Here is a 12,033-nt window from a genome sequence, read left to right as displayed (position 1 = left end):
CTCTCTGTGGCAGGGTCCTGCTTAGGCAAGTAACTGGTGCGGTATGTTGAGGGCTCGGGTGGGGGATGTGCTGAGGCCGAAAGTAAGAGCCCCGAGTATCAGAAGGTTTCAACCAAGGAGACTCAATCGACAAGACACACTTTACTCTCCCTTTAGTGGATACTCTAAGGCGTGTCACTGTCTCCTTATATCTCACAACAAGCCAGGAAGACAGGGGAAAAGATGACTCCATTTTACAGGTGGGGATGCCTCGGTGGCCCCGAGAGACTGAGGCCGGATTGGACCGCACCTGGTAAGTGGTGGCAGAGCCTCAGCGTACCTCATACGCTCCACCCACCCACTGACCGGAGACTGCAACAGCCCTGGACCTGGCCCCGACACTGAAGAGCCATGTGAGGGAAGTAAACACCCATGAGGCAGAGCCTTTTGCTCCTGGAGGAACTTAGTTGCAACAAAGAATGTTGTTACTGTAACAGTGATGTTTAGTTACCGATGATCAGGAGATCCGAGTATTTACTCGTTTGATTTTCACCACAATCCTGTGAGAGCAGCACTTAGAATCATCTTTTTACAGATGAGAAAACTGAGGCACAGAGAGGGTCAGTAGCGTGCCCAAGGCCGCCCAGCCCCAGAGCCCACTGTGTCCCAACCCCTCCCTGCCTCCAAGGGGTGCGGGTGTCAGTCGGAGGAGGCTGAAATGTGAGAATGGGTGGGCACCGGCGAGCCGGAGAGGAGCTGGGCAGGCCATCCAGGTGGGGCATCGTGCCAGCTGGGAGCGGAGGGCTGGGGGTGTCCAGGCATGTGTGCCCCTGCCAGGCTGCTGATGGACATGAGAGGCCCAAGTAGGCAGGTCCCTCGCAACACCGTAGCCTCCGGCGAGCTGCCCATGGGCTCCCTGATGGAGGATGATCTACAGCTGCCGGGTTAAAGGCCTGCTTTAATCGAACAATAATACTGGGGAGTGATGAGCCGCCATACATCAGCTCTCGTCAAATGAAAAATTCGAGAGGAGAGCGTGGGAGGTGAGTGATGGGCTGGGAGTGTGCATTTTACCCAAATCGACAGCAATTTACATGCTAGAGAGACAACCGTTCCCACTGCCAAGACAGCAGCTCCCAGCCACAGCCCGGCCCAGAAGTTCCCTGCAGGCCTCCACTGCCACCCGTCCCCCCCAGCCCCAGCCCAGCCTTTTGTGGGCTCAACAAGACTAAATTTCTTTCTTTCTTTCTTTTTTAAAGTTATTGTTTTAAGTTCCCCAATGGCAGAATTTTATTTTATTTTTAAAATTAAGAAATTGTGGTGAAGCACATAACATAAAATTGACCATCTTAACCCATCTTAGCCCTCCCCTGCAGGAGGCCTCCTCTCTGATCTCCACCCTCTCTGGCCACCATCGGGCTCCCTGCCCCGAGGTCTGAGCGCTGACCACCTCAGGCTAGTGTGCAGAACTGGGGTCTCCCTTGTCTTGCCCTCAGGTGTACACAGGTGCCCCCAAAGCCTCAGGGGGATTGTTTTGAATTAATCCTGATAGAAAAGCCTCAGGAAGGCCACTGTGTCCCTTCCTGCCTGGTTTCTTTTCCTACAGAGGGTAACCCCCCATGCGAGGAAGGCACAGAGTAGAGAAATGTTATCCTTGTCCAGTGATGCCCTCAAACCTCACCCCTGCTTCTTACTGGCCCTGGAGCTCTGGGTCCAGCCCTGTCTCTCCGAGCCGCAGCCCCTCCTTTGTGGCACAGAGATGGAGTGAGCTGACGGCTGGTCGTGAGCTGGTGGCACAGGGCCAGTCCGGCAGGACGAGGCAGTGCAGGTGGGCACAACTGTGGTGTGCGCCTGGCCAGCCTCGGACGTGTGTTTTCAGGTCGAGTGTGTGCACAGAGTGGCCGTCACTCATCCACTAGCTGCAGCTGGCCAGAGAGGGAGGAGGGGGCACCCGAGGACCTGTGTGTGTGTGTGTGTGTGACCTCCAAAACCTCCTTGCCGCAGAGTATAAATATTTATACAGATACCTGCCATAAATCTGCCCGCCTGGCAAACAAATGAATTGCAAACGTAACTTTGGGAGTTTTTATGAAAGTGCTCGGCAGGGAAGGGGTTGAAGAACGAAGGAGTATTATGGTGATGAAGCCTGAAGCTGCAGGGTCCGGTCCCCGGTCCCCGGTCCTGGGGCAGGCAGCTGGGTCCCCTCAGGGCTGGTCCCCTCAGCGAGGAGGGAGGGACACACCCTGTTTGTGGGGGTGCCCCCCACAAACTGAACTGTGCTGGCGGCACATGGGGTGGACACACGAATTGCCCAACCAGAACCAGCTGTCACTGACCGCCTGCCCTGTCTGTACAAAGTGCTCACTTAATCCTTCACATCCCCACGAGGTAGAGGAAACTGAGGCACAGAGAGGGAAGTGGCTTCCCTGGGTGGTGGAGCAGAACACAAACCCAAGTCTGCGTGAGGCTAGACCTGGCTCCTACCAGCACCCGATACCGACTGCCACCCACGGCCTGGCTGGAGCTGGGGCCAGAGCCAAGCTCCTGTACTCTTTCACCCCCAGACATCTGCTTCTGATGACCTCTCCCCACCCCCTCCGAGTCTCCCAGGTCACCAGCTCCGCCTGCCCCAGGCCAACCCCTCCCCATGGTCTGGAGAAGGTCTCTTTTACTGGGTCCACAAGAACTTTATTACCTGGGAGCTAGTTCCTTTGCTTTTCCTGTAACAAATTATCCTAAGGATGTGACCCAGGACCAGATGTTAATTGCAATGGAAAGTAATCAATTTCCTTTACTGAGCCCAGACTTGTGGGCAGGTTAGTCAGGAGCAGAGACGGGGTTCTTAATGAGGAGGGCCCCTGAAGCGTCCAGCGGGCTCTGCAGTGCACCCATGGCTGCCTCCGCCTCCCCCCCTCCCCGTCAGCCCTCACCCCTTCCTGCAAGGACAACCCCCGTCCAGCCCTTTCCTGACCTGGCAGCCTCCCACTGCTCCAGATCATGTCCCCTCTTGGGGCCACCTACCTCTCAGGAGCTTCTGTGGCTCCCTGACCCCCATGGAATCAGCTCAGCCCTCCTTCCTCTGTGCTGTGCTCCAAGCCCCTTCCTGACCTGGTTATCCTCTTTCCAGCTGCGTCCCCTCTGCAGCCCATCCTGGGCACCTCTGCAAACGCTGTACCCATGCCTCCTCTTGCTACCCATGCCTACCCATGCCTCCTCCTCCTGCAACTCTGCCCTGCACGGGTGTGCTCCTGCCTTCTCCTATCCCTCCGGCCAAAGCGCAGGCCTCCTCTGGCCTTCAAGGCTTCCAAGTGTCCAGTGCTGGGTGCTGAAGAATTCCAGGAAGGCCTCGAGGAAGACTTGGCTGCAGAAGAGCCCCTCTCCACTTCTCTCCTGCCAGGATGCACCATCCCCGGGAATTTGGGGCTCTGGGCCGGAGAACAGGAGCCTTGGGGTCTAGCCTTGCCTTGGTTGAAAATGGGTCAGGCCCCTGGAGCCACCACAAAGCGGGTGGTAGTGCTGGCCTGGCTCACCTCCGGGGATGCAGGGGGAGGGCAGACCCAGCTGCCCTCTGGCCTGGCGAGAACTAGGGTCCTAACCTGGAGTTCAGTTCGTAGGGGTGGACGTGGAAATTTGAAAGCAGAGCAGAGGGTCCCTCCCTACCTCTTGGGTGCCCCTGGGGTTCTATACTGAGTATTGGCTTTCAGCTGGGTGTGCAGTAGGGAGGGCCAGGCTGGGGGGGAGAATGGACGAGAGGCTTCCTGAGAGGCAGGAAGGCAGAGGGGTCCAGGCAGGAGGGCAAAGGTCTGGTGTCTAGTGACCCAGGTGGGCATGGGTGCCCGTCCTCCAACGGCGCCTCGGTGGACCGACTGGGGACAGGCTCTGGCAGCTCCACGAGCCGCCCACCCTGTTTAAGGCTCTGAGGTCTACACAGCTCAAAGGACTACCTCCGTGGGCCCCCGCCCCGGTTGCACTGAGAGCTACCAGAGGAGCTCCAAGAAAAGAAAAGAAAAAAGAAAAACACCCATCCCAGACTAACTCAACTGGAATCTGTATGTGGGACCCTGGCCTGGGATGTTTTTCGGTTTCTTGGGAGCGTCTCACGTGCTAACGCAGGATGCAGGGTCGGGCGGGGCAGGTGCCAGCTGAAGGGTCATTTCTGAAGGCTTTAGAAATGAGGAGGGAGGCACCGAGAAAAGAGCCATGAGAGGAAATGGAGAAAATGAATGAATGTACACAAATGGCATGATAACCCAAGTCTCGGGTCTGGGCTGTCAGGAAAAGACAGGTGTGCTCAGGGGGAAATGGTTTGAGTTATTCAAGCCAAATGCTTCTGTGGTTAGAGGAGGGACCCCCATCTGAGACGGTGCCTGGCTGGTCTGGGACTCAGGCTGCCCACAGCCAGGAAGGAGCACTCATCCCCCTGGGCAGGGGTGGGGGGTAGAGGAAGAGCAGAGGAGAGGGAGGCATTCTGGGCCACCCCTTGCTTGGGTCACAGGACGTTGGGTCTGGCCTCACAGCGGCTCCGCAGGGGTGGGGCGGCTAGACGGGGGAGCGGGGAGCCCAGGGAGGGAGGTGGGCACTGGTAGGCCATAGGGGTGGCCAAGGACAAACCCCCCAGACTTTACAATTTCCCTGAGAGTCAACGATTCTATTAAATAGGATAATGGATTTTAAAATGCTCCGAAAAGCAGAGAGTGCTGTAAGATGGGCAGCATTATTGTTATTAATAACCACATCCTTCTTGGAACGTCGAGAGGAAATTAATCAGACAACGCTTGCGATGAGCAAGTCCCTTGGAAGCATTCATTGCCATGAAATAAACACACATATATTATAAACCCCAAATTAAAGGGAAATAGCACTCGGGGGTAAGCCCTGCTTTTATTTTTTAGAGTCTTATGAAAACCCACAGATGTTGGGAAAGCAGATCTTCAAGGACACAGTAGGGGGGTGCCCAGGCCTGATGGGGAAGGAGAAGCTGGGGGTACATGGCCCCCACGTCAACATGGGGGTCCAGGAAGGCCAGATAGCCCCAGGCAGCCAGTACCTCCTGAGCATCCGATTTCATGGTATAAACTTGTCCTTTGTACCCTTCAAGGCTGACATGTCTCCTTCTCCAGAAAGTCCTCCCACTGTCCTTCCCCTCAACTAACCTCCCGCTCTCCATTCTCAGCCTCCTTGGTCTTCCTGTCCTTGTGTCCGATCGTGACACCCTGCTTTTCATCACCTGGTGTCCTGTCCTGGCCAGGAGACACACCTCTCGGCCAGACTTTCGTTAGCCACTGCTGCTGAGGAAGGGCGGCGGAAGTGCAGGTGCGATGGACATCCTAAAACGGACTGGAGGTTATTTTTTCCTCTCTTACCTCATTAAACTTAGCTTCCAATTATGTGTTAATGATGCTGGCTGTCTATCGTAGGTTGGAGCTTACTGCAGTGTCTTTAAATTTAATCACCTCCATAATGGCCAGCTCTGGCATCACAATGAGGAAAAAAAAAAAAAAAAAAATACAGTCCTTTGCTCCTGAATGAGCCGGCAAGATCTGGGGCCCCACTGAGGCCAGAAAAGTCCTTCAATGTCTCCTCGCCCTAGACAAATTCTAGGAAATTCTGAGAACCGACTTTTAGGACCTCCAACGGACTCCCTTTTGTTCTTCATTTACAAGTGTACCAAGAGGGATGGAGGTGAGACTCAGGGAAGGACTTTCTGACTGGGCTGGGATGAGCAGAGCTGGAAAGGCTTCTCCCAAGAGAGTGCTTGAGAGATCCCACGGCCCCTGCTGCTCTCCCCTTCCTCTCCCCATCTTGTGTGCGTGGTACATGATGTTGAAGAGAAGCAGGGGTGGACTCAATGCCAGGCTCTCAAGGAGCCCCAGTGAGGGAGGCTAAGCTGCCGTTCTGTTCTGGGGCCTTCACCCCTAGACCCTCACGCAGAGGGTTGATGCGTCCCTGATGTCCATGGATTCAGGACCAGACTTCATGTCTACGTTTTCCACTGAGCCCAGAATTTGACATTACTTTCAGCTTGGGGCTGTGACCTCTGCCCTCCTGCCCAGTTCTGTATTTGTTCTGAACCCAAGGGTGAGTCACTGGTGACAAGGTGGGCCCTCCCCAAACTGTTGTGATTTTGGATGCAGAGAGAAACTCCTCTGACCTTATCTCCTTCTCAGACAAGCTGCCCTCCCTCCCACATCCTGTCAAACACCACTCCCCACTCCCCACTGCATCTGTCCCTTTGGGGAAACTTCTGCTTTCCCCAGTGCCCTTGTGGTGCTGAGGTCTCTGCTCCTGGGCCTTGGGTTTCAGGTCTGCATGCAGGTTCCCTCTCCCCACTGTTCCCACCAAGCCATCACCCAGTGTCCTTGCCCACCTCCACACCCATATCCTCCTCTCTACCTTACTACTCCTGACATTATTCTACAAGTACTCTATCCTGCACCCCTCCACCTGCCATCCAACCATCCATCCATCCATCCATCTATCCATGCATCCATCCATGCATCTAGGCACCCATGCATGCATCCATCCGTCATTCATCCATCAACACCCATCTATCTACTCTATCCATCCATCCATCCATCCATCCATGAATGCATGCATCTGTGCACCCATGCATCCATCCATCCATCCGTCCATCCAACAACCAGTATTGAGGGCGTACTTAATGTTGGGCCCTGCACTGGTGCTGGGACAATGTCCAGTCCCGGTCTTCAGGAGGCCACGCTGGAGTAAAGATTGTAGACAGTTTACTGTGTGATTATGTCACAAAATCAGGTAAGGCTTCTGGAGAAGGGGAGCTTTAAAGGACAACTCACCCTCTGTCTGGGCTCAACTCAGGCCCCCAAGCTCCAGGTTCCAAGCTCTCGGAATGCTGAAGGCTATCATCACACCATATGGGGGCTCCGGAAGGCAAGCAGGCTCCCTTAGGTGGGAGCCTTGCAGGTGCCCTAGGTCAGGACTGACTCATCCATCACGCTAGCACTCCTTTAACAGGAGGTAAAGGAAAGCCTTGCCTCTGCCATTTGAATAGGATCTCGCCGATGACAGGGGTGGCACCATTTATTCCTCCACATCTCTTCCCACTTCCCAGGCCAGGACTCAGATGCTAGAGTTTTTCTTAACTGAGCTTGCAGGATATCTCGTGGCTGATTTGCTGACCCCCAGCTGCCATCTGGATTAAGGCTCACATTCATGTTTGTCCCCAAACCCTCCCTCCGGCTTGACCCACTTTTTACATCTAAAGAATTCACAGCAAGATCCTGCCCTGTCCCAGTCTCAGCCTGAGCTCTTTATCACTCATCAACACTGACTGAATATTTATTGATGGGCCCAGTGGGGGCAAGGACAGGGAGGGAAGAGGCAACCCAGGGGCTTATAAAGGAGGCCTCTACCTGCTCCAAGCCCTGGGAGCAGGAGTCTCAGGCTTGGGAGGCGGCCCAAGGGTAATAACTAGCACTGAAAGACCACTCTTTACATTAAATCTTGTGGTCCTTAAAATGACCCGCTAAGGAAGTTAAAATGAAAAAAACCCAGAAATATTTACTTAGAGCTTGTTACGTGCCGACACTGAAAAGTGCTTGGCATCTGTTAACGGAAAACAGCCTGATAATGATGAGATGAGGACGGTTACCGTCCCATTTCAAAGATGGGAAAGCCAAGACACAGAGAGGGTAGACAGCTTGCCCAGGCCCACAGAGCTGGTATCAGCAGTCAAGCTGGTGCACTCTGGCTCTCGAACACTGAACCACTCTTCTTGTCTGTCTCTCTTGATAGAAGCCCTTTGTAGAAAACGAGAAACGTGGATCCAGGGAGGTTCAGGGTCTCCCCACCCCCACAGTCGGTCCATAACCCAACCAGGCTCCATCTCATGCATGGCAACTGCAGACTGGGGCTCCTCCCGCTCTGCCTTGTACCCTGGGCTTGGGAGAAGAAGGTTCACTGCTTCCAGAGGTCCTGTTTATTCCTTCCAATGGGGCAAAGGTCAGTGAATTTACGCGTGCGCGCACACAACGCACACATCACATGTGCACACTCACGCATGTATAATGCCTTTTCCATTCGCAGTGCAACTAGCAAGCAAGCTTTCCACTCTTCAGAACACAAGAGAAGCAGGAAGTAGGTCATAAAGGCCCCTAAGGTTTATTAATCCCTTCATTGATTCGACAAATGTAAAATATTTATGGTCCATGTATTAAAACCCTTGTGTGCTTTGCTCATAGAATACCTACTCTAGGGCTATTAACTGCTAGTTTACAAACAATGCTGACAAGCTGCTCCCCACTCCCCTCCCCGGAAATGTGAGCACCCTGGTCGAGTCACTACTATTTCCCGTGCCAGAACGGAGCCTGGCACACATACTCCTGGATAACTGAGTGAAGCCTAGTGATTCTGGTTTCCATCACTAAAGCTGATGGGCAACAAGAGGCCGAGCAGAGCCACCACCACTGGGAGAAGCAAGAACCACCAGAACACATGGGCGGCCATTGCCTGCACAGAGACCGACCCACCTCCTCTGGCACTTTTGACAACAGCACCCTGCAAAAGACAAACTCGAGTCAGGAGGAAAACTTTAGGTGATGTTCTTATACTGAATAAGAAAACAGGGCACTGGAATGCATTTTAGGAATTAAAATGAGTTTTAATTCCTAAATTAAAGGAGTTAAAATGCATTTTTACTATTTCCCTCCAAGTAGTTAAAATGAAAGTTTAAAAGTTTTGATGCTTGAAGGTGGCAATCCTCAGCCAGCTGAGAACTCTGTTATACATAATCCTTAATTTCCAGATGGTTCATGTATAATACAGAAGTCTGTAATATACAGCCCCAGGATTTCTTCCTCCCATGCCAAATGTCATGTGGCATCTGTAAACCCCTCCTTTCTTTTCAAAGCATGTCTACATCCGTTATCTCGTTTGATTCCCATGACAGTCCTGTGATGTGGGGAGTCAGGGAGAAACCTATTATTTTACAAAAGAGGAAATAGAGGCCCAAAGAGATCCCAGGTCTTGTGTGAGTTATGACTGAGACCCGCGCAGAGCCAGGGCTCCTGCTGCCCCCTGAGTCCCTCTCCTTGCTGGTCAGGAAGGCAGGACCCTCAGGATCTCCAGAAGGAATGAATTCTCCCTCAGGACACCATGCCTGTCCTGTCTGGGGGTCCAGATGGCTCCCCCTTCTCTGGTAGACCTTCCAGACACACTGGCCACGCTGACTGCTCCCCGCCAGCTCTGCACAGCTCTTCCGGGGTTCTGAGCTGGTCTCCTGCCTCTTCCAGCTAATTGTGAGACTGGGCTGAGAGGCTCAATGCTGGGCGTAGGGCGGGAGGGTGGGGTGGGGGGTTGGGAGGGTGGGATGGGGGTGGGCGGTGGGGGGGAGCAACCTGTGAGAGAGATAGGTAGATAGGTAGATAGACGGATGATAGAAGGATTGATGAGAGGAAGTTGTGCAGGTTGGGGGATGGGAGGGGGCAAGTTTGCCTTATCAAGTCTGGTTATCTCGTTTATGGAGGGGGGAGGGGAGACTCCCTGTCCTTCCTGAGCTGCTAAGTGCTGTCACAAAAACATTTATTAATATGCAAATTCTAAGTGGCAATCTGGACCCAGTCGGGTTGTGCTAATTTGCACATTAATATCTGTCTTCAGGCCGGCCTCAGCTCTGGAGAGGGAGCCGGTGGGGCCGGGAATGGGGAGTGGGGAGGAAGGGAGCAGGTGGGGCAGGGTGGAGGGGGGCCTGTAGGGGGCCTGTGGCCCGTCCTGACAAAGAGGGGTCTGCAGTGGAAGAGCTGGGATGCACCTCGGTTCAGAAAGTTCAGTCCATGATCAAGGCAGGATGCGACACTGGCCTTTTGCCCTTTCTGGTGCCTGGAAGTCCTCAGGGCCGTGTTGGGACTTGTGCAAGGAAAGGGAGGCTGCAGAAGCCTTAGCCCAGAGAGGATGCCGGTGCTGACAGAGCAGAGTGAAGGTAGTAAGAGAAATAAGTGGGGAACATCACAGGACACGGGCTGGACAGGGCTACTGTTGTCCCACTCACAGTAATGGGCATCTTGTGAGTAGAGGAGTGGCTAAGGAGCTCCTCCTGATTTACCTGTACCTTCCTGGACCATGGCCCATCCTCCATCCCCAGAGAGGTGGCCTCCTCTCTCTGCCTTCCTCAGTGGACTCCTATCCCACATTCTGTACCCATGAGTACAGAGCCATTCATCTCAGATGTGCTCGGTCAACCACCATCCCAAACCCTCCCTCCATTTGTTCCAGTAAATACAGTTATATTTGTCAGACTCTATCAGACTTTTATGTTAAGAAAATAATGATCACTTGTAATGGGTTCAGCAATGGTGGTTTGGGCAGTGATGGGATATCAAGAGAAAAGTGGGAGCTGGGTGCAGTGGCCTCCCCCCTACCTTAGCTGGTTCACATCCTTGGATAGTCAGACAGGCCAGTAGCCATCTGAATTGATGTGCCCCTTCCCTTCCAACTCCCCCAACCTACAACATCTTCCTGTTGACTGGCTATGTTCTGATTTGATTCATTCTTCAAACCCTGCCCTGTGCTATCAAACCCTCTCGACGTCCTGTCCAGAATGGTTTTTGCTGTCACCTTGTGCCACCCACCAGCAGTTTTGAATGTTTCTCTGATCGTTTCATGTGTGAATCTTGTTTCTCTAGCTACATGGGGAACTTTCTCCTCCACAGTATGTGGCAGGGACCAGACATATGGCCTGGTTCAACATACACTTATCAATTTTCCAAAGCATTTTTGTCAGTTAACACCCTTCACCTTTGTTCAAGCCTGTGAAACGACCAGGCTGTTACTTTCAGACACTAAACTCATAGCGCTCAAGTGTGATATTTATTGTTACTTCACAAATTTAGATTTACTTCACTTAATTTATCAAAATAAACTAAACTTGCAATTCTTAAGATGGCCACCAGGTGGTGATATGTGCCTTTGGTACATGCTTTGAGCATATTTTTTCTGGAGACCATGAATTAATGTATTTCCCTTTCTTACTTTTCTACAATTTTAATTTACCTGCCTCTATGTTCCAGGCATAACCACCCCAACCCCAAAAAGAGTGTCTGCTGTGGGACTGACAAGTGGATAAAGAGGATGACAATATCATGTGATGTGTGTTGAAATAAACCAAGGGTTCTAGAAGCTTAGAGAAAGGGATAATCAGCTCAAAGAGGGGGAAGTCTTCACAGAGGAGGTTAACATCAGAGTGAGGCAAGTAAGAAGAAAACAAGAGTTTGCCAGGAATGTGTGTGTCCATCGGAAGGGATGGGCTCTCGGCAAGAATGAGAAGTCAAAATGTGCAAAGAAACATAGGTAATGACAGGAGGGATGAGAAGTGATGGGCTGAAGGGAGAGAGTTTCCAGAAGAAGAGCAGGAGCTGAGAGGCTTCAGCAGCTCCTGGGCTGGACCACCATGAGCCTTAAACACCTTCCCTTTACCTGTGGGCAGCGTGGAGTGCATCAAGAAAATGGCAATTTTTTTATGTCTAGAGAAGCAGTTCTGGGGCAGAGTGGGTGAAAGCTAAGCATGCTGGCCTTCCGTGGTTGGGAGCCAAGCTGGAGCTGCAGGGTTGCATGGAGAGATGGAGCAAGGGGAGGCAGAGATGCAGAGAGGCAAGCCTGGGGAAGGGGGGTGGACTGGATGGTCAAAGAAGGAAGGGATGGGTGAGGCGGAATCAGCACAGATGACACTGAGCTATCTTGATCTGGAGACAGTGTAGATGAGGACACCATTAACCAAGAGAGAACACACGCTTTCCCACTAATTATCCTTAGAAAAAGTCAAAATAGAACTTTTGATTGAATTAAATTAACTTGAACATGGCGTCATTAAACAGGAGATTGGAAAGTCTTATAAAACAAGCCTACAAAGAAAAAACCACCTAGGTACAATTCAGTCCCTTTCTCAATAATCTTTAACTGTTATGGTCCTAAATAGTTTCTTTTTTCCTAAATTGTTTCCCTTCTAGGGTTTCACGAAGAAACCCTTGACTACACACTCACCGCTCACTCTACTCTCACTCCTCAGGGTGGGTACAGAGTTGGGTT

At 52.4% G+C, this 12,033-nt stretch overlaps 1 protein-coding gene across 50 annotated transcripts in view; it reads right to left on the bottom strand.

The window, feature by feature from the left end:
• CELF4 (CUGBP Elav-like family member 4) overlaps positions 1 to 12,033 on the bottom strand; it is a 299,708-nt gene that overhangs the window by 117,432 nt on the left and 170,243 nt on the right. The gene's annotated exons all lie outside the window — the stretch shown is intronic.

This window comes from Balaenoptera acutorostrata, chromosome 13, assembly GCF_949987535.1.
Source record: "Balaenoptera acutorostrata chromosome 13, mBalAcu1.1, whole genome shotgun sequence".
Classification (NCBI taxonomy): domain Eukaryota; kingdom Metazoa; phylum Chordata; class Mammalia; order Artiodactyla; family Balaenopteridae; genus Balaenoptera; species Balaenoptera acutorostrata.
Note: the sequence above shows the minus strand (reverse complement) of the source record. Positions and strands in the feature narration are given on the sequence as shown.